The 12,060-nt window shown below is 40.4% G+C and overlaps 1 pseudogene; it reads left to right on the top strand.

Annotated features, from left to right (window-relative positions):
- The first annotated feature begins 814 nt into the window (after positions 1 to 814).
- Positions 815 to 5,441, top strand: LOC115199163 (fish-egg lectin-like; annotated as a pseudogene).
- Positions 5,442 to 12,060: the final 6,619 nt, after the last annotated feature.

Here is a 12,060-nt window from a genome sequence, read left to right on the forward strand (position 1 = left end):
TCCTGTTTCAGCATGACATTGCCCCGTGCACAAAGCGAGGTCCGTACAGAAATGGTTTGTTAAGATTGGTGAGGAAGAACTTGACTGGCCTGCACAGAGCTCTGACCTCAACCCCATCGAACATCTTTGGGATGAATTGGAACGGCGACTGCTAGCCAGGCCTAGTCGCCCAACCTCACTTATGCTCCTGTGGCTGAATGGAAACAAGTCTCTGCAGCAATGTTCCAACATCTAGTGGAAAGCCTTATAGCAGCAAAGGGGGACCAACTCCATATTAATGCCCATGATTTTGGAATGAGATGTTTGACAAGCAGGTGTCCACATACTTTTGGTCATGTAGTGTAAGTGTTTAAAGATAACAAATGAAATAAAAAAATAAAAAGTTGTTCTCCAGTGAAGTGGGATTGTAGGGGTGTAAACTGTGTTACACTCAGTCTGGTACAGTATAAACATATGGGTCCTCCTATAACACTTAGCAACCTTATCAAACAGCTCTACAAATATGCCACCTGCCAAGTACAGTAGGTGAGAGAAATAAGCTTTTCGTGCGTATGGAACATTTCTGGGATCTTTTTATTTCCGCTCATAAAACATGGGACCAACACTTTACATGTTGCGTTTTATATTTTTGTTCAGTGTATAATATTATTGTGTGTGTGTGGGAGAGGGTGGGGTTATATCCTCCTCCCGTTAATGTTTCCTTCAAACAGGTTGTTTGTCAGATATAAATAGCTCATTAATAATTATTTCATGGGCGTTGAAAGCTGTTTGCAGGGCTATATATATATATATGGGGACAAAGTCTATGTTCAACCAGACTTATACTGTAGATCTACAGAGACATCATGAGAGCCACTGCAGCCTTCCTATTGGTCCTCTGTCTCCTGCCCGTCAGTCATGGTAAGTTGTCATCATGTGAAATATTATTTTATAGGCAGCTCCACATTAAACTTGGAATTGATCATCAAGTTGGCTCCATAATTTCATCCTCCTTTTTGCTGGTTAACTCTACTGATGTGTCTTTGATCTGGTGTCTCCATAGCCTGGGACTGTCAGCCTGTAGTGGATATCAATAATCTGATGCAGATCGATGCAAGACTGGGGCAAGTGGTTGCAATGAACACAAGTCAAATCCCCTACTACCTTGTAGGTGATAAATGGATCCACCTGCCTGGTTCCCTGAAGCATATCACTGTAGGACCAGCAGGGATCTGGGGTATCAACCATGGAAACCTCATGTTCAAGTATGTGGCCGGTAATTTGGTTCAATTTGCAAGTAAGTGGAGAACATTACTAATTTATGAATCCAGAGGATTCTTAGCTTTTCTCATTACCATCAGGGTAAATTTTACATGTTTAACATTATGCCATTGTAAGTCATTTGGCAGTACTAACACATGTACAATATGTGCTTCTTGTTTGCTTATCTTTGTGGTCTTCAGCTTTTACAAAGCAGGTGGATGCTGGGGGGGGGCTTTATAGTGGGGGCCAACATGGACGATATTCCATTCTGTCTGGCAAGTAGTTACACACTTGGTTACAAGGGTCCAGACTCACCCCTTCTATGGACAGGATTGCCAGGAAGTGTGAAGTACTACAGCTGCGGACCGTTTGGGTGCTGGGCAGTCAACAAGAATGATGATATCTACTTAATGAGTGTAAGATCTGGGAAAGAGTGTGAGAGCTGGAGTAGAGTAGTAGAGGATGGAGAGTCTCAGTTATTTTAAAACTGTTTAATGTTATACATGTTGAAATTTTCTTAAAACCCTGATTGGTTGTACGTTTGTTTTCAGTATGTGAACAAAGACACCTGTCAAAACAAGGGGTGGAGTCACATTGACGGCATCATTGACGGCCATGATTGAGGTGGCAACTGATGGTAGTGTCTTTGGGGTCAACTCTGCGGGTAGTGTTTATGCCAGTGTAACCGATGTGAAATGGCTAGTTAGTTAGCGGTGGTGCGCGCTAATAGCGTTTCAATCAGTGACATCACTCGCTCTGAGACTTGAAGTAGGGTTTCCCTGGTTCGAGCCCGGGTTGGGGCGAAGAGAGGGACGGAACCTACACTGTTACACCAGTTAAGGTTGCTACTGAACTATGTGTATAGTCCCACCCTTTTCCCCTCAACATTATTAACTCATTTGAAAATGACTTGTAACAATAACTTTTATTAATAAAGGTATATCATTATTATTCTCTCACAAATTAAAACAGATAAATACAATCTGTAAAATATAATCAGATCTATACTTAAAGAAATGTGTAGAAAGTTTTTGGTAAAATTAGTACGGGTTGGAAATCCTTTAAAGCTACAGTTTGACATCCCACCACTTGTTCCGGTTAAACAGATGAGGTATGTACCTATAGAAATGTAACCTATCTTCACAGATGGAGCTATGGATACATGGACAGATCATCCGAAAGAAAAAAACTACATGTGTAGTGTTTAAAACTACACTTAAAAAAACATTGTTTACAAACAATTGAGTAAAAGCTTATATTTTGGCTTCTGATGCAGTTGTATTAAGCTCAACTGTCATTTATAAGTTATATTCTTAAAAATCAATGGCTATATACAATTAATAAAGTCCAAAAATGAGCCCTATTTAGTAAAAGACCAAGTGTCACACCTACTCCTGCTCTTCCTCCGCCAGGCTGCTCATCATTATGCACTCCTGCTTCCCTCGTCACACGCTACAGCGATTCATTGGACTCAATCACCTGTTTTATTACCTCCCCTATATCCGTCTTTCCCCAGCTCTGTTCTCCGATTCTGCATTAATTGTCGTATGTCATTGTGTTACCTGGTTCTGACGCTGTTCCTGTCCTGTTCCATGCCTGTGCAAAATTAAATGTTCACTCCCCGTTCCTGCTTCTCATTATCAGCGTCGGTTCTTACACCAAGTCCATATTATGGCAAGAACAGCTCAAATAAGCAAAGAGAAACGACATTCCATCATTACTTTAAAACTTCTTCAGGATCGGTGGGTCCCCCACGGGACGGTTGAGCTAACGTTGGGTAATGCGATTAGCATGAGGTTGTAAGTAACAAGAACATTTCCCAGGACATAGACAAATCTGATATTGGCAGAAATATTAAATTATTGTTAATCTAACTTCACTGTCCAATTTACAGTAGCTATTACAGTGAAATAATACCATGCTATTGTTTGAGGAGAGTGCACAGTTTTGAACTTGAAAAGTTATTAATAAACAAATTAGGCACATTTGGGCTGTCTTGATACACAATTTTGAACAAAAATGCAATGGTTCATTGGATCAGTCTAAAACTGTGCACATACACTGCTGTCATCTAGTGGCCACCATCTTTACATCCCCTTGGAAACATAGATATGAACCAGATTGCAAGCAGCAAATGCATTATTATTATTCTTGTTCTACATGCCGATGTGACAATTCCTCCACCAGAGGCCAGCCGAGATCCTTCATGGTCTTTGCCCAAATGTATTTGTAATCTTCGCTAGCAAATGCGATGCTGTCTCCAATAATATTTCTACTTTATTTTTTATGTTTGTGGCGTCTCCACTTTCCAAGTGCATTCAGGAATAATTCCAAATGTTTCTCATAGGTAAGCATTGCATGGTATTTCTTGTTTTGATTCTTGCCGCACTTCCCCTCTCCACTGCTTGTCAACAACATAAGCTGTATTTTCTTGAACTTGATTAAAGATATCTCAAGGACACACGATTTCCTCCCTTTGTGTCGTTTGTTATTATTAGAGACAGAGAATCTAAAGTGGGTGTTATTGTTCATAACCAATTGGAATCTGGGGCTGTAATTCACTGCACCGCGTATGAAAGATAGTGTGGTGGTGTCTGTTTACATTTTACTTGGATAATCCGAAGTGGATGTTCAGTAGATGTTCAATAACATTTCAACTAACTAACCCTGAACCTAAAAACTTAACTCTTATTCTAACGCTGACACTAACTGTAACCTTAACAAGCATTTGATTATCAACAGATAGTTCCATATAGATGATCTACAGATGGCAATACTATCTAAATAAAGTGTGACCACATTCACCTTTATTCCTTGATTAACACCTTGTCATCATATATTAATATATCTCATATATTGTGTGCGTGCATGCATGTGTACGTGTTTTCCTGCCTTTTCAGGACCCCAACATCCAAACAATTCACCTGAATGTTCTGACAAGGTAGGGAAACCATAACTTTTTACAAACACACAACATGGGGGTGTAGCAGGAAGATCGGAATGCCATGAATCCAAAGGTTGTGAGTTCAAATCCCAGGTAAGGACATGTTGAATAACAATTACTGTATAAATGAACATGAACAATGTAATCATGTACGTCAGATATATAAGTTGAAAACATTGTATGTGAAAAGCACTTTGTGTGTGTTTGTGTAACCAGTTACACATATTATTTGGGCATCTAACAAAAAGTAGTTGAATGAGCATAAACATCTTGGGCAAACACAATTTTGGTCCAACTAAACATTAAGTTCTGCTAACACTTTACCTGAAAAGTTGAGTAAACTAAAAAAAGCCTTACTTAATAATAATAATAATTAGTTGAAACTACTTTATTTTTGTTTACCGTGTGTATTTGAAGGTCTCCCTCACATTTAGGATCTCCTTTAAAAACAAACCACACCCCTTTCTTCAACACAGAGACGGCATCACAGCCAGTAAACCAGAGGGCACTGGATGGAGCCATGGCTCAAAGTGCATGCACATGAAGCATGTGAGAGCAAAATTGCAAGATTATGTTATAATACTTTTATAGCATCAAATGGTTGTTTTATGCAGCAGAATAGGGGATTCTTATAACTATTGTGTGTGTGTGTTCTACTGAGGATGGGCCTCTGTGAGATAACACTGACAGGAGATTTACAATGTCTTTTGGGTGAGGAGACAGCATTTCAGAGCATGAGTTAATGTTTCTGTTCTATATGGTACCAGGGAGAGATGGCTCGGGGCCAGACCCTGGTCTCTACACAAAGATAACTGTTTTTACAGTAGATACTGTCTGCTGTGAATTATAAGTATCTTTCATACAAATCTTAACCTTGTGACCCTTTCTATGTAGGTTGAAAGGGGTGTATCTTGGCTATAAAAGACCTTTGTACTTTTGTCTCGGGGCTCTCAACGAATCATCTGAGCGTGATTCGTCGACCAGCCATCATTATCGTAGAGCACTCAAATCGATTCACTTTATGTGTGTGTTGTATTGACCTGCTCCCTTATTAATAAGTGAATAAAGATTTAGTTTAAGTATAACTCTGACTTGTGTGATAAGTTTGTCTCCTCATTTGATAGTAAAGAAATTAGCCACCACAAGCATATAACCTAAGACTTGGGCCATCTTTGGGTCATCTCTAAGTCCGGTTTCACCATGCAGCGCATACAATAATAGTAATAAATAATTTATTTAGTTTATATATCGCTTTACATTATAAAATGGAATCTCACTGCTTGAAAAGCAAACAAACAGGAACAACAAATGATAAAACATTATCCTCTCATGTACAGCTGTCTGAGGAGTTGTAATGCTAGTCTTTTTATGCTGATCTAAGATATATTTTGCAAAGTCAGGTTTATCTTTTGAGTCTCAAGTTGGCCAGTCATTGGTCACTTGAAATTAGAGAGCTCACATGCTATTACAGCGTCCAGACGTTTTGTTTGTGAGAATCTTTCATTCTAAAATGTATTTCTGGAACTATGCCTTTCCTGTTAATGGTGTGCTGGAATTTTTTTTATGTTTGTGCTTTTCTAATAACTAATTTTCTGTGTTCTATTCATGTGCTTTTCTAATAACCGTTTTCTGTGCTCATGCAAGTGACTGACTGAAAGAATTCTCACTATCAGTATCTGCTATTTAGCAGTACGCCCAGACCTTTGTTTTGAGAAGAAATTTCGCTACACTCGCAATAACATCTGCTAACCATGTGTATGTGACCAATAAAATTTGATTTGAAAGATCAAATTTTCAAGGTCTCAGTTTAGAGAGAAAGAAGCCTTGTGAGGTGTTGGTCACATGTTATGAAACAGTATTGGTCGGTCACATGAATGAAACAAAACGGTAATGATTGATTAATTATGCAAATATAACTTGTCTGTGTATAGTCATATATAAGACAACTGCTGAGACTGCCCCAGCAGAGCTCCTGATTGACACGTGTACTATGGTGCATTGAGTTTTTAGGAACCTCTCCAGCACGCTGATCAGAAAGGATGATTAATTTAAGATTGATTTTGAGTGTCCCTGGTGGTAATTTCCACAACATGGTGGTGAATTTCCACTACAATAGTTCAGAGATTTTATTGAAAAATAATAAATGTTTACTCTCACAAAATTGACACCAGTATAATAAAGTGTATTTTCTTAATCATTGATCTTGATTAACTTCCATAGTAAAAGGTGACAATCTACATGTGTAGAGACAATTATACTTGGGTATTTTCTGTTATAACCAATTTGGACACTGGGGCTGTAATTCCCTGCACCACATATGAGAGAGAGCATGGTGGTGTCTAACATTCCTTGATTCACGCCATATCATCAATAGAGCCTCCAAGAGGATATTATCAGTGTCAAAACTTGGAAACTGTCATGTTGCTCACAATGCAAATTGGTTTAGCAATTTTTTTGTGAATACAATCCTTGTCATAGCTCATCATCTATAATATTAGATCATGATTTTCCACAAATAAAGCATTTGAAACAGTTTGTGTGTTTATTTCCTCCAAGGCAACGCTGAAAAACTTCGGTTTTAACCTTATGATGAAACTGTTCTTTACAATTGGTATGACTTTTCCATGGAGGGAAGAAATACAGTGAAACAAGGAGGGAGAGAGGGACAAAAGATAAGTGTTAAAAAAAATGTAAGTAAAAAAATGAAAATAAAGTTGTCCTCCAATGAGGGGGGAGCGGTTTGGTAGTAGTATAAAAGAGATGTATACTTAATCTGGTACAGTGTAAACATTATATAGGAACTCCTATAACACATTGGCACTTTATTTTAGTATGTCAATGTACAGTATATCTTTGTTGTAAATGTTTAAGGACCAAATTGCTGGCGGTTATGAAATAAGACATATCGTTGAACCTCAAATTCAACTTTCCGGACGACATATCGTTGAACCTCAAATTTGACATTCCGGACCTGGGCCCAGATTCACCAAGTCTTCTTAAGAAGACATTTCTTACTTATATGCCATTTTCCCCTTAACTTTATACTGAAAAAGAAACTTTATACTGAAAAAGAAACATACTAAAAAAGTTGCTATTCCCCAAAGTTCTTGAAAATGTTCTTACGTTTCTTCCTAAGAAAATAGTTAAGAAGAAATTAGATTCTTGAAAATCAACTTTTTGGATTTCTTCTTGAAAATATTCTTAATTCCAATACTGCTAAACCCTTGTCTTAAACTCATGGAAGTGAGAAAATAGGCTAATGAAAGCAATTGAGCATGTCTAATTCACTCACAAACTTTGTCTGAAAGATTCAGTATTGATTGTCTTAAATCCAATAACATTTTAGACCAGTAATCTCAGTAAGAAATATGCTTACATGATTCCCCTTGCTAGCTAGATGGCTAGCTAGCTCGGTTGCCTAGTGACAATGATCTTAAGATAGTTAAGAAAATCATGAATTCTTAAGAAATGTTAGGAATTGCATTTACAAACTTTCTTAATACACTTTTTAAGTTTTACGTAAGAAGTGGTTTGTGAATCTGGGCCCTGGACCCTTATTTGGATTCCCAGAAGCAGTCCCACTCATACCTGGCGCCTTACCCAAAAGGTGCCGCCAGAGAAATGGAAGGAGAGCCAGCATTCTAGTAAGGCTGAGAAGGGCTAATCGCCCACCCCTTCCTAGTATTTTAATGTTCAGTATCTGGACTATACAAATGGATGAGCTCAGGGCAGGAATTTCCTACCAAAAGGACTAGAGAGACTGTATGGTACTATGCTTCACAAAAACATGTCTCTCCCCATCGATGCTGAACACGGCTATCCAGCCTGCTGGGTTTTTCATTCAACGGATGGACAGGACAAAGTATTTGTCAGGAAAGAACAAACGAGAAGGGGTATGCTATATGATCAACAATTCTTGGTGTGACTATTGTAATGTAGAAACTATTTTGACATTTTGCTCACCTGATCTGGAATACCTGACGACTACCTCCCGAGAGAATTCTCATCGGTTATCATCACAGCTGTTTACATTCCTCCCCAGGCCAACACCACGCTGGCACTCAAGGAATTATACAATTATACTTTGAACAAACTGCACATCCAGAGGCCGCATTCATTGTGGCTGATGACTAACAATGTAAATCTAAGGAGTGCTACAGAAATTCTATCAATACATCTCCTGTCTTACTCAAGGAAATCAAATGTTAGATAACTGTTCTTTCCGGGATGGATACAAAGCCCTCCCTTGTCTCCCCTTCGGCTAATCAGATCACACCTCTATCCTGCTTCTACCCACCTATAGGGAGAAATTAAAGCAGGAAATGGCCGTGGTAAGATCTGTTCAACGCTGGTCTGACCAATCAAATCTATGCTACAGGACTTTTTTATCACATAGACTGGGAAATGTTCCGGGTTGCCTCCGACAATAACATAGATGACTACACAAACTCAGTCACAGGGTTCACCAGGAAATGCATAGAGGACATTGTTCCAACAGTGAACATTTGCACATATCACAAACAGAAACCATGGAGAAATGGCATGAAAAGGCACAAAACTGGGGCCTCTCGAGTGGCACAGCGGTCTAAGGCGCTGCATTGTTGTTTTGTGGCGTCACTAGGGGTTCGATCCCAGGCTGTGCCGTGACCGGGAGTCCCATAGGGCGGTGCACAATTGGCCCAGCGTCGTCCGGGTCAGGGGAGGGTTTGGCCAGGGGGGCTTTACTTGGCTCATCGCGCTCTAGTGACTCCTTGTGGCGTGCCGGACGCCTGCAGGCTGACTTCAGTTGTCAGTTGAATGGCGTTTCCTCTAACACATTGGTGCTTCTGCGAGCGGGTGTAAAGAAGCGCGCCTTGGTGGGTCATGCCTCAGAGGACGCATGACTTGACCTTCGCATCTCCCGAGCCCCAGCGATGAGACAAGATCGTAATCACGAAAATGGGGAGAAAAAGGGGGTAAAAATTACAAAAAATAAATTAAAATGCTAAACTGAGTATGGACCACTGCTTTTAATTCCTGGTGTCTGGGGATATGGATGGATACAGAAGAGCAGCTATGACCTCCAGAAATCAATCTTGTCTGGCTGCATCACTGCCTGGTATGGCAACTGCACTGCCCTCAACCGCAAGGCTCTACAGAGTGTGGTTTGGAATGCCTAATACATCACTGGGGGTGAGCGACCTGCCCTTCAGGACATACACCAGCTGGTGTCTGAGGAAGGCCCGAAAGATCGTCAAGGACTCCAGTCACCCGAGCCACAGCCTGTTCACCCAGATGGTCACACCTATCACTGCATGTTGAAATCCCCTCCCTCCTTAGTGAAACATTCTCTGCATGTTCATTGAGAGGTAGTTGAGAGGAAAAAAACTATACAGATATTTGTCCACCTCTAAAGCAGTGGAACTGGTTTAATCACATTATCGGACATATTTCCAGGATGTACCCCCCATTCAACAGGTTGTGGGATGCTCCTTCATATGAATTGAAATCTGTGTGCTGGGCTACAATATATAAGGGGACAAAGTATGTATTCAACCTAACTGCCACCAGACTTATACTGTAGATCTACAGAGATAATATGAGAACCACTGCAGCCGTCCTACTGGTCATCTGTCTCCTGGCAGCCACTCATCAGTGCTTCAATTCACTTCATAATACAAGCCTCCTTTTTCTCTGTGTGCTCTACTAACATGCCTTTGGTTTCTCCACACTATTCACCTGTAAGGGGGGGTAACCAATCTCTATAATGTGGTACAGATTGATGCAGGACTGGGCCAAGTGGTTGCAATGACCATACACACGCAGTCCTTCTTTCTGAGGGAGCTTTCATGGTATTATGCAGGTTAATGTTTATTGTCATGAACTTTGCCCTGGAGGCAGAACTAAGCGATTTCAGCTTGATAGGCCAGTTGCAAAGAAAGAATTGGCTATATTGTACAAATTCAAGGGAAAAAAAGTGGTTTTCGGTCTTAATTTAAGGTTAGGGTTAGGAATTAGGATTAGCAGTGGGGTTAAGGTTTGGGTTAGATTTAAAATGAGATTGTATTACTTTGTGGCTGCGCAAACTAGTGACCACTGCTAACCTGCTGGTATTACCTGGGTGGTTCCCTGAAGCACACCACTGTAAAATGAGCAGGGATCTGGGACAGTCTTCAAGTTGGTGGCCAGTAACTGGGTGGCCGGTAACTGGGTGCGAACTGCTGGTAAGTGAAGAGCATTGCTTTATAACTGTAGTTATTTTCAGAGGGTAGATCTTGTATAAGTGTGATTTTTTTTAGCTTTCCTGATGTCACTTTTTCCTAGTTCTTGAACAAAATGATTTAATGTTTTCTAATCATAACAATATGTCAGTGTGAGTAATTTGGCAGATGCTCTCTGTCTTTGTGCTCCTCAGGCAGTCTGAAGCAGTCTGATGTGGGGGGTAACCCGTTTATTGTGGGGGTCAACAAGGCAGCTGTACCATTCTTCCTGAGAAGTGATGCCACGCTTGGCTTCATGAGTACTAGCTCGTCTGCCCCATGGACACAAATTATATTAAAACTGTTTATTATAACAGTTAAGGTTAGAGTAGAAATTGTGGTACTCACCAATGACTTTGCTTCCAAAACCCTGATTGACGTGCTTGTTTCCAGGATGAGAACCCAAAATCCTACCAAAACAAAGCTTGTTTCTGGCAGCCTTTCCTTGATTGAGGTGGCAACTGATGGCAGTGTCTTCGGGTCAACAAGGCAGGCCAGGTCCTTAACAGGTAAGGTTACTACTTAAAGCTACAATCTGGGAGTTGTGTTCAGGGCAGACCCAGGTGGTCCGAGCCATAAATGAGAATGACAAACTCAGTTGCAATGCTAATCTTTCATTCTTTTTTTATTTTACCCCCTTTTTGTGATATCCAATTGCAATCCAATCTCATCGCTGCAACTCCAATGGGAGAGGCGAAGGTCTAGTCATGCGTCCTCCAAAACATGACCCGCCAAACCACACTCCATTACACTTGCACGCTTAACCAGGAAGCCAGCCGCACCAATGTGTCGGAGGAAACACTGTTCAACTGACGACTGAAGTCAGCCTGCAGGAGCCTGGCCCGCCAAAAGGAGTCGCTATAGTGCGATGAGCCAAGTAAAGCCCCCCCAGCCAAACCGTCACAATACTGGGCCATTTGTGCGTCGCCCTATGGGACTCCCGGTAACGGCCGGCTATGACACAGCCTGGGATCAAACCCGGGTCTGTAGTGATGCCTCAAGCACTGCAATGCCGTGCCTTAGACTGCTGCCCCACTCAGGAGCCCCCACTAATCTTTGATTCTAATCTTTAAAAGTATTTTATCTTGTCAAGTATATCAAGTCTAATTTAGTCACCTAAGTAACTGGTGGTGGGGTAAAATGTAAGACTAAAAGCTTAGCTGTTACAAAGACCATTTTTTTCATGAATTCTTAATAAGACTTTTATTATGAAATGTTGACATTGATGTACCTTTTATTTTTGTAATGCTTTTCAGTAATTTATCTACGTCAATAAAGCACTCTACTGAACAAACATCATGTCTTCTTTCCCAAACCAGACTGCAGCCCACAATCCTGAATTTATTTTTCAGCTGAACAACAGCACCACCACTTGGTTTGAAATCAAATTGAGGGATGGAGCTACAGAAACGTAACCACTCTCAAATTCATAGATGAAGATGTGGATGCAAGGACTGATAGTCCATGAGATCAACATGATTATTTTAAACATATTTCGAAGCTATATACTGTTTGTTTACAAAGACATTGTTTAAACCATGGACTCAAAACAACCTTATATTTTGTCTTATGGTGGGGTAAAACAGTTGTTCAATGCTGAGGCATTCATAAGATAGAATCAAGGGTAATATATAA

Source organism: Salmo trutta, chromosome 8 (assembly GCF_901001165.1).
Source record: "Salmo trutta chromosome 8, fSalTru1.1, whole genome shotgun sequence".
NCBI classification, from domain to species: Eukaryota; Metazoa; Chordata; class Actinopteri; order Salmoniformes; family Salmonidae; genus Salmo; species Salmo trutta.